We start from the raw sequence: 14,639 nt of genomic DNA on the forward strand, positions 1-14,639 counted from the left end.
AAATCCTGACCAATCTGGAGGTAGCTTTGCCAGTTTTGAGCTAGTCAGCATAACCACCAATGGCTTATGATACATTCTGATAATTAGTGGTCTACCTCACAAACATGTTGTAAGATGTTTCAAAATGTTTCACAGACCAAGTGCCACTCCCTCAATAAAAGACTATCTTTATTCAGCAGACTTCAACAGTCTTGAGGCAAAAGCAACTCTCTCTGTGTCTAAAAAAACACTATTAAACTACAGAGTACAAATAAACTTGATATATTTTTTTAACAAAGCTTTGATAGGTTTGGTCAATGAAGAAAACCCATCCACAAATTGTGAATAATACTAAGAGAGACCTTAAAATTAGACCAGCTGCTCCTTGTTCTTGATGCATTCAGAATTACTTTCAGTAAAGATTCCTTTGGGTTGAATCCTGAATCATTTATCCTTTGACCTAAATATTCAATCTCTTGACATAAAAATGTACACTTGTCCATTTGAAGTTTCACACTTTCAAATCAAATCAAATCAAATCAGGTGTTTGTTAAGCGCCACTACTCACCCGTAAGGGTCTCAAGGCGCTGGGGGTGAGGTGGTGTCGCAGGTTCCAGTCCATCAAGGAGGAGGTCTGTCGAAGAGCCAGGTTTTGAGGTTTCTTGCGAAGATGGGGAGCGATGTTATCTGTCTGAGGTGGAGCGGAAGGTCGTTCCAGGCTCTGGCCGCGCGGAAGGAGAAGGAGCGGCCTCCCTATCTGGTCTTTCTTGTGTGGGGGACCACGGCGTAGGAGAACTGGGCTGATCGTAGGGTCCTTTGGGGTGCGTGGAATTCGAGTCGGCTGTTCAGGTATGCTGGTCCGGTGTCGTGGAGGGCCTTGTGAGTGTGGTTAGCATCTTGAAGGTGACTCTATCTTCGATGGGGAGCCAGTGGAGTGTGCACAGGTGCTGGGAGATGTGGCAGTGTCTTGGCAGGTTGAGGACCAGTCTTGCAGCGGCGTTTTGGATGTTCTGTAGCTTGCGGGTGAGGTTTTTGTTTATTCCGGCATAGAGTGCGTTGCCGTAGTCGAGCCTGCTGGTGACCAGCGTGTGAGTGACGGTCTTTCTGTGTTCGAGGGAGGCCCATTTAAAGGTCTTATGTAGGAAGCGGAGGGTGTTGAAGCAGGAGGACAAGACGGAGTTGATCTGGTGGTCCATTTTGAGCTTTGAGTCCAGGATGATTCCCAGGTTGCGTGCGTGGTCCGTGGGGGTGGGCGGGCTTCTGAGGGTAGGGGGCCACCAGGTGTCGTTCCAGGCGTTGGGGTTGGGCCCATGATGAGTACTTCTGTTTTGTTGGTGTTTAGTTGTAGGCAGCTGTTTTTCATCCATTTGGCGACTGCTTCCACGCCTTCTCGAAAGTTGTGTCTGGCGGTGTTGGGTTTGTTGGATAGGGAGAGGATGAGTTGGGTGTCGTCTGCGTATGACACAATGTTGAGTCCGTAGGTTCTGATGATGGGGGCGAGCGGAGCCATGTAGACGCTGAAGAGCGTAGGGCTGAGGGAGGACCCCTTGGGGACTCCGCAGGTGGTAGGTGTAGGGTCCGAGAGGAAAGGGGGGAGTCTGACCCGCTGCATTCTGCCAGAGAGGAAGGAGCGGATCCAGTCGAGGGCCTTGTCTTGGATCCCTGCGTCGTGGAGTCTGAGTATTAGGGTGCGGTAAGAGACTGTGTCGAATGCTGCTGAGAGGTCGAGGAGGATGAGGGCTGCTGTTTCTCCTTTGTCCAGTAAGGTACGGATGTCGTCTGTTGTGGCGAGGAGGGCGGTTTCCGAACTGTGTTTTGTTCTGAAGCCGGATTGGGAGGAGTCGAGGATGTTGTGCTCTTCGATGAACGTGGCAAGTTGGCTGTTGATGGCTTTTCAATGACTTTCGCTGAGAACGGGAGCAGGGAGATGGGTCTGTATTTTCCCTGTACTTTTGTTCTGCAACATTTCAAACAATACATCATGGCAACCTGCTTGTGTAAATTTGATAGGGAATGGTATCCACTAAAATGTGTTTGATGGAGAGAGTGCTGTAGTTGGCAAACTAAACCATACACTAAATCATTACAAACACCTTTAATTATGCTATTTAGCTTGTTCTTAGTATGTATTGCTTCATCCTCCAACTTGATTTCACGTGAAAATGTCCTCATAGTTCCAAGCTCCTTTTTTAAAACATTTTCATACTTTTGAAAAACATGTAACACTTCATTGTTAAAAGTAGAGACCCAAGATATCGAATAAGGATTTCCTGGTCTTAAAGTAATACCCAAGTTACCATGATGTCTTCAACCTAACAAATATTAACCTTTTTTGCTTTGAGCACTTTTTTTCTATCTTTCTTCTATAAAAATAATCATGTCAATTGTACTACCTGCAAAAGTACATGTTCTGATATAATTTTCCTCGAACTGTTGCCCCTTCCAATACTTGCATAAATAAGTACCCAAAATGTTTTTTTAAAAGGTGAACCAGAAGAAACTAATATTTGAGCCTTTTTTATCACTAGGTATGTCACATACAGAGAGAATATATGTTTTTTCGCTAACACCACACAGCTTCATAGTGTCACTCTCCTTGACTTCCTCATAGTCAGACATGCAAAAGACCATGTTCACTTTAAATTCCATTAATCACGCTCAAATTCTTGAAGAACATTCACTTTTCTGATACTTCTGTGCATGTAGTAGAAAAATGACTCAATCTTACACCTAAAACATTCTTTACTACTGGCTTGATAATTCCTGTTATTTGAAACATGACATCTAGCTTCATCTGTAATATTTTAGCGTTCCTGATGCTCTGAAAACCAGTGTATCTTTTCCTTGACTCGTATCATTAAACATTTCTTGCACTTACTTGCTTCTACCTAAACAAAAATAACCAGAAACTTCTGTATCTTCACACACATCTTTGACTGAACACACAGACCTTTCCACACTTTTGACAATATCAATAGCCCCGTTAAAGGACAGGCTTCTAAGGTGCAACAACTGCTGTTGTATTTTTTTGTTGAAGCAATGAAGCATAATTTAATCTTTAAGATGTTGATAATGGTGACACTAAATACACATTATGATGGCAAAATTCTACACTAGGCCATGTACAACACTATTGGCACTTGAGGATGTTGCTATCTAGTGTAAAATGTGGGTCTTTCAATGACAAGGTGAGATTCATTCTTTTTTTTCAAATTTCTTTTTATTATTTCACAACAACAAAAGTGAATCCAGTAAATATGCATACATCTCAGATCCATGTGTATACAGTACACAATCATAGTGTAATTTACTTTAGAAAACACAGAGAGTAATATATAAGTAGTTCCCATTATATCCTCGTTATAGAGACAGTTTTGGAGGGGAGGGAGTGAGAGAGCTGGGCACGGGGTATATCAGACATAAACAAGCTGTGAACAGAAAGCCAAATAACATTCATAATGTTCTATATGTCTAGCGCCCATCATCCGCTGGATTCCAACAAAGAAGGGTGCCTGTGGATCAATCATATTGCCCTAGTACAGTGGTGATTCTGTGTCAGCAGGGTGTTCCTTCAGGGTGGGCGTGTCATTCTTGCCCTCAATGTTCACAATATAGGTGTCTCAATTTTCACCACCACTTTGCTATTCCCTTAGCAGACAATGATCTCAGCACGTTGGATTCCGTACTTGCCCATTGTATTAGCGTAGTCAACCATTTATCAGTGTCCGGGGCCGTGGGTGCTTTCCACTGCATTGTAATATGCTGTTTGAAGATAACAAATGCAAGGTCGATAAACCGGTGTAGGTGTTTATCTCCTGTGGCTTTGGGATGGAGGCCGAGGAGGCAGGATTCGGGGGTGAGTGCCAGTGCATGGCCTGGTAATTCCGTTGTGGTGGTCGTAATCTCCTCCCACGCCAATTGTGATGGTGTGCATTCCTATGCCATGTGTTAGAACCCAGCTTCTACCTCGGATATTCGGGTGTGGATGCAGGGCATTTGCGCTTGATACATTGTAGTAAAGATAGGCATGATCCGTGTAGTTAAATTGTGTAAAACAGATTCTGGGGTTTCTGGACACCTCCTTTATATTTTGTAGAGCTTCTGCCCAGGCCTTGTCTGTCAATTGCTGAGGGAAAAGTTCCTTCCACTGGGTCAGCGCCTTTCCCCACATTTACAGGATCATTAGTTGTGAGTGCCACATAGAGTGTTGAGATGGCTAGATGTGTTCCGCCATGTGTGAGAAGTGTGTGTAGAACGGGTGATTGAGGTGGTTCCACCTCACAGGTTGCCTGTGTGATTCTCCTTGTGTGCCTAATGGCCTAATAAGTTGGAAAGTGACCCATGCCCAAAATGTATGTGTGCATGATGTCCATGAAGGACATGAGGACTCCCTCATGAAAGAGATCCCCCAAAATGTCAATCCCTGCTGTTTTCCAAGGCATCAGGTCGTATTGGGCAGCCAACTCCTACATGTCCGACCAAAGTAATTAATGGTCAGTAGGGGATGGTGGGGTTATGTCTGTGCACAAACCAAGGCCAACACGCCTACGCCGTCATCATCAAACTCGATCCTCTTTGTGGAGGACAAGTACGGTCAGTTAGCCAGGTGTAGGTGTTGCAGCGCGGAATGCAAAATCCCTCCCTTCGTCACAGATCATAGATCGCACAGACACACTCAATCACTACATTCGCTGGTGGGGCCCATAACACCAACATTCATCCTCTATTAACCTGTTTCCAAGGAGGTGTTTGTTCCATTCGCTGTAATGAAAGGAAGTACCCACTTATCCCTAATGAATAATAGATTTCCATACCTTTCTCTATTTATTAAGGCCTAAGCTTCACCTATTAGTACTCCTCCCATGGATAGGCCATGAATCAGCTAGCCGCTGGTTGAAGTGATAAATAAATCTATAATTTATTTACATAAATACACTGTGACGAGGGGGAATCGAGGAAGGACCCCGGGGGCACCGGGACACCGCTACTGGTACTGACTCGACTCACACCGGAGAGGAGGGGCTTGAGGGACTCAAAGAGCGAGGAGCCGCCCGAGAGCGAGGAGCAGCGCGAGGACGAGGAGCAGAGCAAGGAGGAGAGCGAGGAGCAGAGCGAGGAGAAGAGCGAGGAGCAGCGCGAGGACGAGGAGCAGAGCAAGGAGCAGAGCGAGGAGGAGAGCGAGGAGCAGTGCGACGACGAGGAGCAGAGCAAGGACGAGGAAACCAGCGAACAGAGGGGCGAAGGAGGAACAAAGGCAGAAACCAGATGCTACGCCGGGACGTACCCCCAGGAAGGACCCAAGGGCGAGGCAGCCAGGGCCCGTGAGCCGGGTCCCGGCTTCAGGCAAGTGCTAGAGGAAACCGGGAGGTCCCTCGTCGGTTGGTGGCACGTACAGCTGGCCTACTCAGGCTTATAGACACCCACTGATAGGGGTAGCGGCTGGGTAGCCCGTATTCTTTCTCCAACGGGACAAACCTGACAAAAAGGCCCCGGGGACGAGGAAAACAAGAAAGCCCCACCCTAGAGTAAACAAGGGGAGCCGATAGGAGGGAGAGGATAGATACTAATCGCCCGGTGTTTCTTTTTTTTGTTTTTCCGAGGGGACGCTTGGCAGGACCACGCCCGAGGAAACCACCGAGGAAGCGGGAGGAGACGACAGAAGCCGGAAGAACCTCAGGAACCCCTCGGTACAAAGACAACCCCTCTTGGTCCCCCCTTTTTTCCACCCCTGAACAAGTGTCCGTGGCCAACCAATAAATCTGAAACCAAATAGAAGCAGCAGTCTCCTCTGGTCTGTGGGGCGGGGCGTGACATACACTTTTCATAATAACGACCCAACACAGTTCTTGTAATAAATCTTAAATCTTTATCTAAATAATTGAAAATCGAATCATTTGTTTAATCAAGCAGAAGACCATCATATTTACCTATTCTGGCTAAAAGTCGTCCTCTAAGTCAAAATCTTGGTCATCAGTTCATACTGTCAGAGTCTTAGGAAACAGCTGTCCTGCAGTGTCACCGTCCTCTCCGTCAGCATAATGACAGGAAATCGAAAATCTTCTGAAGGGTCTCGCTCTCTACCTCTCTAATCTATGGTAATTTATAGTAAAATTACATTCCAAAAGTAACGAGTAATATTTTTTAATGTCTCTGATTGGTTGGTGAGATCTGTTCCACCAATTTCCCATGCGGAAAATGTGTCTTTAGATATAGTTCATCATTTCTTCGGTAAAGTATCTTTTATTGTTTCTTTCAGGGCAGCTGGCTGGTAGCCCAGAGCGTCCTTGAGTGGCACAGTTGAGTTAGGGTCGCGTAGAGGCCACTGCTGCTGCTGGTGACGCATGCGCACTTCACCCAGAGACCTTCACAATAGAGTTGTGTTCGTCAAATAGGGATTTCGGCCATTTGGTGGCCACTCCAAATGGTCAACTTAGGCAAAGAAACACAAAAACGTAATTAATACATGGAAATGACTAATAGAATGTTATCCCCTTACTAATACCCATATGTGTGTGTATTTATCTAGCAGAAGCAACACTTAATGCGGATTATATTCACAATAATAAAGCACAAATCACGAATACATCACGAAAGCAACATATATTCATGCAAAATTCTAATTATCTATGATCAATATGCACATACAATTTAGTTTACGTATTAGTTAGGCCATGCAAATGCAAATCCCACGTGTATTCTTATTAGTAAAGTTGATTAAATTCCACAGCAATCCAATTAATACAATTACGATTAGTTAATTATTCTTATTAATAAAAACATGCAAAATGGAGAGGGTATAGAAATTTTTTAAAATAAAACCCGCTCCAGCAATCCCCCCTTTGGTGATTTTATCACCACAACAACACTAATATATTCACCCTTTTACGGATAATTGAAATGCATTCTTGCTCTTATTCATAATTCAGTTTCCTCTTCATCTCTTTTTACCTTTTTATACATACTTTCTTTCCATTCTCCTAAAGTCATCTCTTCTAAATCTCTATCTGGATCCTTTTCTTTTCTTTTTAGTTTTTCTCTTTTTATTTTATTTTTTGTTTTCTTGTTTTTACAGCACATGCAGCCTAATCTTAATAATAATAACACGAAAATTACACATGTTAATGGAAATAATATTTTACCTATAAATGTACTACCTATTTTTACTAAGAGGTTTTTAATAGCAGCTATTTTCTTCCCAATCTTTTCCCAAACACCTTCAACCTCCAGTGGTACAATTTCGTCATGCAATTCAGTCATATTTTTAATGTAAACTTTCAGATCTTTGCTTTCGTCTGGAATGTAATTGCAACAATGTTGAACTTTCAGCATTCCACAGACTCCACCCTCTTTTGCCAATAATATATCAAGGGCAAGTCGATTTTGCATTACCATAGCACGCATGGCAACCATTTCAGTATTAACCAATAAGAATCCTCCAGTGGCGCTTGTTGACAAGCGATCCACTACTGATAATTTTCTAATATTGTTTGCATTCAGAGATATTCCCACTGCTGGTATCAATGCTCCAAAAATGTCACCTACAATTTCTGCCCAAGATTCTCTTTTACTACGTACTAAATGATTACCTAAACTATGTACACCATCTTTACCTCTGTCCATGTGAAAGATTTTTGGAAAAACCAGGCCTACGTAACATGTGCCATACCAATGGTCTGGCAAACGATAATATGCCTTGTTCCCACAGATAAAATAAAGTCCAGGGAAAACTGGATCTCTTCCACCTTTAAATCCCCATCCACCCATGATTCGGTATGTATCATGGCACTCACTATTCCCTAGAAAATAATTGTCATACGCCGTTTGATTCCTTCTTATACACAATTTCCCTTTCTGAGGCCAATCTAAAGCCAAAGTTGGATTAGACTCTCCCTTCATATGTTTTCCCATTTCTACATCCCAGACTGTTTTCTCCCCTTTTCCTTCAGATGCCTTTCTTTGCATTTTACAATCTCCTTTCCACGACCATGTCTAGGAATGTCTTTTCTTCTTTCTTTAAACTGCAAGTCAAATTATTTTTAAATATATACTCTAATGTTAACTCCTTAGTTTCTAAGAAAAATTCACCTAATACCTTAGCAGGTCTTACTTTGTTTAGTTTGTTATTAGCAGGCACTTGCGCAAAAATGTTATCAACATCTGAAAAATAATATTCTAATTTACCTGTCTCATAAAATAAGCTAGCTATCACACTACATGCTATTCCATACGTTGCTGGAAGGTAACTGCATGCATACGTAACAGTCCCTTACGTCCATAGTCTTTACATATTCATACAATAACTTTGAAAACACATTATTTGAAAAACCATTAATAGACCTATCTTTATGTAAATAATTATTATCTATTCTAGTCGGAACTACCTTTTGAATCTTCTTTATGTTAGTAATGTTTTCAGTGTGTCCTTCTAGTGTATCTATAGTAACCTTAAAAGAAATCAAAAGAGCAAGTATGCTCCATAGAAGCATTAATAATACCCATATGTGTGTGTAGTTATCTAGCAGAAGCAACACTTAATGCGGATTATATTCACAATAATAAAGCACAAATCACGAATACATCACGAAAGCAACATATATTCATGCAAAATTCTAATTATCTATGATCAATATGCATATACAATTTAGTTTACGTATTAGTTAGGCCATGCAAATGCAAATCCCACGTGTATTCTTATTAGTAAAGTTGATTAAATTCCACAGCAATCCAATTAATACAATTACGATTAGTTAATTATTCTTATTAATAAAAACATGCAAAATGGAGAGGGTATAGACATTTTTTAAAATAAAACCCGCTCCAGCAATCCCCCCTTTGGTGATTTTATCACCACAACAACACTAATATATTCACCCTTTTACGGATAATTGAAATGCATTCTTGCTCTTATTCATAATTCAGTTTCCTCTTCATCTCTTTTTGCCTTTTTATACATACTTTCTTTCCATTCTCCTAAAGTTATCTCTTCTAAATCTCTATCTGGATCCTTTTCTTTTCTTTTTAGTTTTTCTCTTTTTATTTTATTTTTTGTTTTCTTGTTTTTACAGCACATGCAACCTAATCTTAATAATAATAACACGAAAATTACACATGTTAATGGAAATAATATTTTACCTATAAATGTACTACCTATTTTTACTAAGAAGTTTTTAATAGCAGCTATTTTCTTCCCAATCTTTTCCCAAACACCTTCAACCTCCAGTGGTACAATTTCGTCATGCAATTCAGTCATATTTTTAATGTAAACTTTCAGATCTTTGCTTTCGTCTGGAATGTAATTGCAACAATGTTGAACTTTCAGCATTCCACAGACTCCACCCTCTTTTGCCAATAATATATCAAGGGCAAGTCGATTTTGCATTACCATAGCACGCATGGCAACCATTTCAGTATTAACCAATAAGAATCCTCCAGTGGCGCTTGTTGACAAGCGATCCACTACTGATAATTTTCTAATATTGTTTGCATTCAGAGATATTCCCACTGCTGGTATCAATGCTCCAAAAATGTCACCTACAATTTCTGCCCAAGATTCTCTTTTACTACGTACTAAATGATTACCTAAACTATGTACACCATCTTTACCTCTGTCCATGTGAAAGATTTTTGGAAAAATATGCCTTGTTCCCACAGATAAAATAAAGTCCAGGGAAAACTGGATCTCTTCCACCTTTAAATCCCCATCCACCCATGATTCGGTATGTATCATGGCACTCACTATTCCCTAGAAAATAATTGTCATACGCCGTTTGATTCCTTCTTATACACAATTTCCCTTTCTGAGGCCAATCTACAGCCAAAGTTGGATTAGACTCTCCCTTCATATGTTTTCCCAAAAATGTCACCTACAATTTCTTCCCAAGATTCTCTTTTACTACGTACTAAATGATTACCTAAACTATGTACACCATCTTTACCTCTGTCCATGTGAAAGATTTTTGGAAAAATATGCCTTGTTCCCACAGATAAAATAAAGTCCAGGGAAAACTGGATCTCTTCCACCTTTAAATCCCCATCCACCCATGATTCGGTATGTATCATGGCACTCACTATTCCCTAGAAAATAATTGTCATACGCCGTTTGATTCCTTCTTATACACAATTTCCCTTTCTGAGGCCAATCTAAAGCCAAAGTTGGATTAGACTCTCCCTTCATATGTTTTCCCATTTCTACATCCCAGACTGTTTTCTCCCCTTTTCCTTCAGATGCCTTTCTTTGCATTTTACAATCTCCTTTCCACGACCATGTCTAGGAATGTCTTTTCTTCTTTCTTTAAACTGCAAGTCAAATTATTTTTAAATATATACTCTAATGTTAACTCCTTAGTTTCTAAGAAAAATTCACCTAATACCTTAGCAGGTCTTACTTTGTTTAGTTTGTTATTAGCAGGCACTTGCGCAAAAATGTTATCTACATCTGAAAAATAATATTCTAATTTACCTGTCTCATAAAATAAGCTAGCTATCACACTACATGCTATTCCATACGTTGCTGGAAGGTAACTGCATGCATACGTAACAGTCCCTTACGTCCATAGTCTTTACATATTCATACAATAACTTTGAAAACACATTATTTGAAAAACCATTAATAGACCTATCTTTATGTAAATAATTATTATCTATTCTAGTCGGAACTACCTTTTGAATCTTCTTTATGTTAGTAATGTTTTCAGTGTGTCCTTCTAGTGTATCTATAGTAACCTTAAAAGAAATCAAAAGAGCAAGTATGCTCCATAGAAGCATTAATAATCCTGTACAACAACAACACATTTTACACCATCTCTTCATGAATGTACATCTACTTTTGCAACTATCTATGTTAGCCATCTTTGTTAATTTGGACTGTGTCTTTTGACTTAGCCTCTTTTACTTCACAACTAGTTTTCTAATCTTAGGCTCTAAGGCCCTACTTGGTTCTACCAATATCTATCGTTTGACTCAATTGTTATTCCTTCATCAGTAGTTTTCTAGATTTTCTCAGTTTGGCATTTCATCGTTTTTCACTTCTTTCTGTTCATCCAAGTACAGAATTTCCTGATCTTCCGTTTCTTCTTCTCCGATGTCGGATAAGATAACTCTCAGGATTCCTGCTTCTTCTTCCTCTTCAACCACGTTCAGTACAGCTTCCTCTTCTTCCTTTTCGGGCAGAGCCACGTACGTCCATTCCGGTGACTTATACTTCTGGTTATGTTTCCTTGTTCTTTTTCCTTCTTCCTTATTTTGATTAGTCTCTTCTTCTTTCGATTTTTCTTGGCTTGTCACTTCATTCACCTGATCTGCCCTTGGTGATTTCACTCGTGTCAGCCGATATCTCAATCTCTTTATTTTGTTTGGCCACACTTCGTCCTTTTTAACTCTTTTCTGTTTACCTTCTTTATTATTCTTTTCTTCTCTCCAAGCCCTTTTTCTTAGAACTCGACCATCTGGCATTTCATTTTCACTCTCTTCAGATTCTGTTTCAACTTGCTTTTTCTTTTCAACAACTTCTTTTTCCACCACTTGTTTTGTTTTCCCTATTTCTGTCCCTCCTCGGGTCTCCGACACGCAATCTTCCTGCTGGCTACTTGTCCCTTCACCTAGCTGGATGTTACAGTTCCCTACACCTCCTCGGGGGTCTCCCGCAATCTGTCCCTCTCTCTCTGTACCTGTCCCTTTTTCACTTTGATCTATTATTTCAGGTGGATTTTCTCTTGGTCTTTCATCTGAAACTTCCTTCTCTCGAATTTCTTTTACTGCTTCTTCGTTGTCTTTTCCTTTTTTCTTTCTGTGGTCTTTTCTGGGACCTTGTCTCCCTTGTTCGTCTTCAGAATCTGAACTGGTATCAGAAATCTGCAATCGTCTTCTCAGAGAGATACTTCTGGGGACTAATATTTGATCAGATTCTTTTTCCCCCCTTTCAGGATTTTCTTGTGTTTTTGGCTCTTCGTTATCTGATTCAGTACTTGACTCTGATTCGTCATAGTACTCTTTTCCTTTGCTGTCAACTGGATTTGGTATCCGCAAAGTATGGCTGGCATGGATCCCGTTTTTCACTCCAGCACACTTCACAGCTGTTGTTGTGGTCAGAATGACTTGTCTTGGTTTTCCACACCTTGGAACCAAACAATTTCTTCTTCTGTGGACTTTTATCCTTACCCAGTCTCCTGGGCTCAGATCATGGGCTGGCTTCCTTTCAAGAGTGGTGGCATCCGCTCCAACCTGATGAAACACAGAATGAACTGCGTCAGCCAGGCCTTTACAGTATTCCAACACCATGTCATCAGTTATTATCATCAGCTTGTTGACTGGAATGAACACATGCCTCATCGCTCGTCCCATGACTATTTCATGAGGACTTAACCCTGTGGTTCTGTCTGGTATTGCTTGAATTGTCATTAATACTAGAGGCAAGACATCAGGCCATTTCATACCAGTGGCTAAACACATTTTCCCAATCCTGCTTTTGATTGTACCATTCATCTGTTCAACCACACCAGAAGCCTCTGGTCGGTAGGCACAATGTAGTTTCTGTTGTACATTCAATGCTTCACAAATCAATTTTACAATTTCGTTATGAAAATGTCCTCCTCTGTCTGATTCAAGAGTCACTGGAAACCCAAACCTGGGGATGAATTCTCTCAAAAGTAGCTTAGCCACTGTCATCCCATCATTTCTTCTTGTTGGGAATGCTTCCACCCACCTGGAAAATAGGCAGACTATAACCAGAACATACCTCAGTCTGTTACATGGAGGCATTTCAATGAAGTCAACCTGCATTCTGGTAAAAGGCCCTCCTTCTCGGCCTATGGTTCCTAGACTCACCACTGTCTTTCTCCCGGGATTGTATTGCTGACATATTAGGCATCTCTGACATAGGCTTTCTGCTACAAGTCTGAATTTTGGATTGTACCAGGTCTGCTTAAAGGACCTAATCATGGCGTCTCTCCCTATGTGTCCGTGGCCATGATACATCCGTGCCATGGTAGACATCATGCTATCAGGCATCACTGGTCTTCCATCTCGATAGACCCACACACGGTCCTTTTCTCTTGGTGCACACCCTGCTTTTATCCACTGTTTCATTTCCTCATGTCCTGACTCTTCCTGAAATTGTCTCACTTCTTCACAAGTTCCCACAATGTTAGTAAACATTACTGAGCAAGAAGACATTTCTCTTTCCTTGGCCCGATTGACCGAATTCTGATTTTGTGCACAATACTGTGCCATATCGTTCGCATACCTGTTTCCGGTAGTGATGTAATCACTACCTTGACTATGGGCAGCACATTTCACCACAGCCAATTGTCTAGGCAGCTGTATCGCCTCTATCAATTTTCCAACCACTTCAGCATTCTTAATAGGGGTTCCACTTGAGGTCAGGAAACCTCTTTGTAGCCAAAGTTGGCCAAAATCATGGACAACCCCGAAGCCATACTGGCTGTCAGTTATCACAGTCACTCTCACACTTTTCCCGATTTTGCATGCTCTGTTCAAAGCAACAAGTTCAGCTACTTGGGCTGACCTCTTTCCTTTCAAATAAGATGCTTCCATCACTGCTGCAACCGTGCATACTGCACATGCTGCGCTTAGCACTCCTTCATCTGTTCTCAAACATGACCCATCAACGAACAACACAAAATCACTTTCTGGCAAAGGTACATCTTTTATATCTGGTCGTGGCTTTGTGCAATACTCAAGCACGTCCAAACAATCATGATCTGCTTCATCTCTCACTTCCACATTTTCAGCATCTGGTAACAATGTTGCAGGATTCACATTCAAACATCTCGCAAGGCTCACATTTGTTGCACCTAATATGACCTTTTCATACTTAGTCAGCCGACTATGTGTCATATACTGAGTATGACTCCTTGTCAAGAGAATCGCCACGTCATGAGGTACAAACACTTTCAACGGATATCCCATCACAATACCTTCACTCTGCTCCAAATTTCGACATGTTGCAGCCACTGCTTTCAGACACCCAGGTAAAGCTGCAGCCACTGGGTCAAGCATTGATGAAAAATATGCAATTGGTCTCCTCAACCTTCCATGTTTCTAGATCAACACAGAGAGTGCACATCCATTTCTCTCACTGCAATACAACTCAAACTCTTTCTCATAATCAGGCATGTCTAGTGCTGGTGCTTCACACAAACCCTCTTTCAATCGTTTGAATGCTGCCAATTCTTCCTTGTTCAATTCAAGGGGATCTTTTACATCACTTCTGGTCAAACGTACCAAAGGTTTTGCGATCAGGGAAAAATTACTTATCCACTGACGGCAATACCCCACCATTCCCAGTAACATTCTCACCTCTCTTTGGGTCATGGGGGCTCTCATTCCTTTTATAATTCTGATTCTGTCTATTGTTATTTTTCTCAGTCCTTTCTCGATTTTATGTCCCAAATACTGTACTTCCGTCTTACAATACTGTAATTTTGCTGGTGACACTTTCAATCCTCCAAATGATTCAGCAGTGCTATTGTGTCTACCTCGCAAGCTTCACGTGTTTTCGATGCCACCAAAAGGTCATCGATATATTGCACTAGTACTGAACTTTCAGGCATTTGCAGACTTTCTAAAGATTTCTTCAACAATTGATTGAATAATGAGGGGCTTTCTGTATACCCCTGTGGGATTCGGCACCATGCCAAAAT

General features: G+C 41.4%; 1 protein-coding gene across 3 annotated transcripts in view; it reads left to right on the forward strand.

The window, feature by feature from the left end:
* LOC146776132 (scoloptoxin SSD976-like) overlaps positions 1–14,639 on the forward strand; it is a 291,071-nt gene that overhangs the window by 102,041 nt on the left and 174,391 nt on the right. The gene's annotated exons all lie outside the window — the stretch shown is intronic.

Source organism: Triturus cristatus, chromosome 12 (assembly GCF_964204655.1).
Source record: "Triturus cristatus chromosome 12, aTriCri1.1, whole genome shotgun sequence".
In the NCBI taxonomy this organism is placed as follows: Eukaryota; Metazoa; Chordata; class Amphibia; order Caudata; family Salamandridae; genus Triturus; species Triturus cristatus.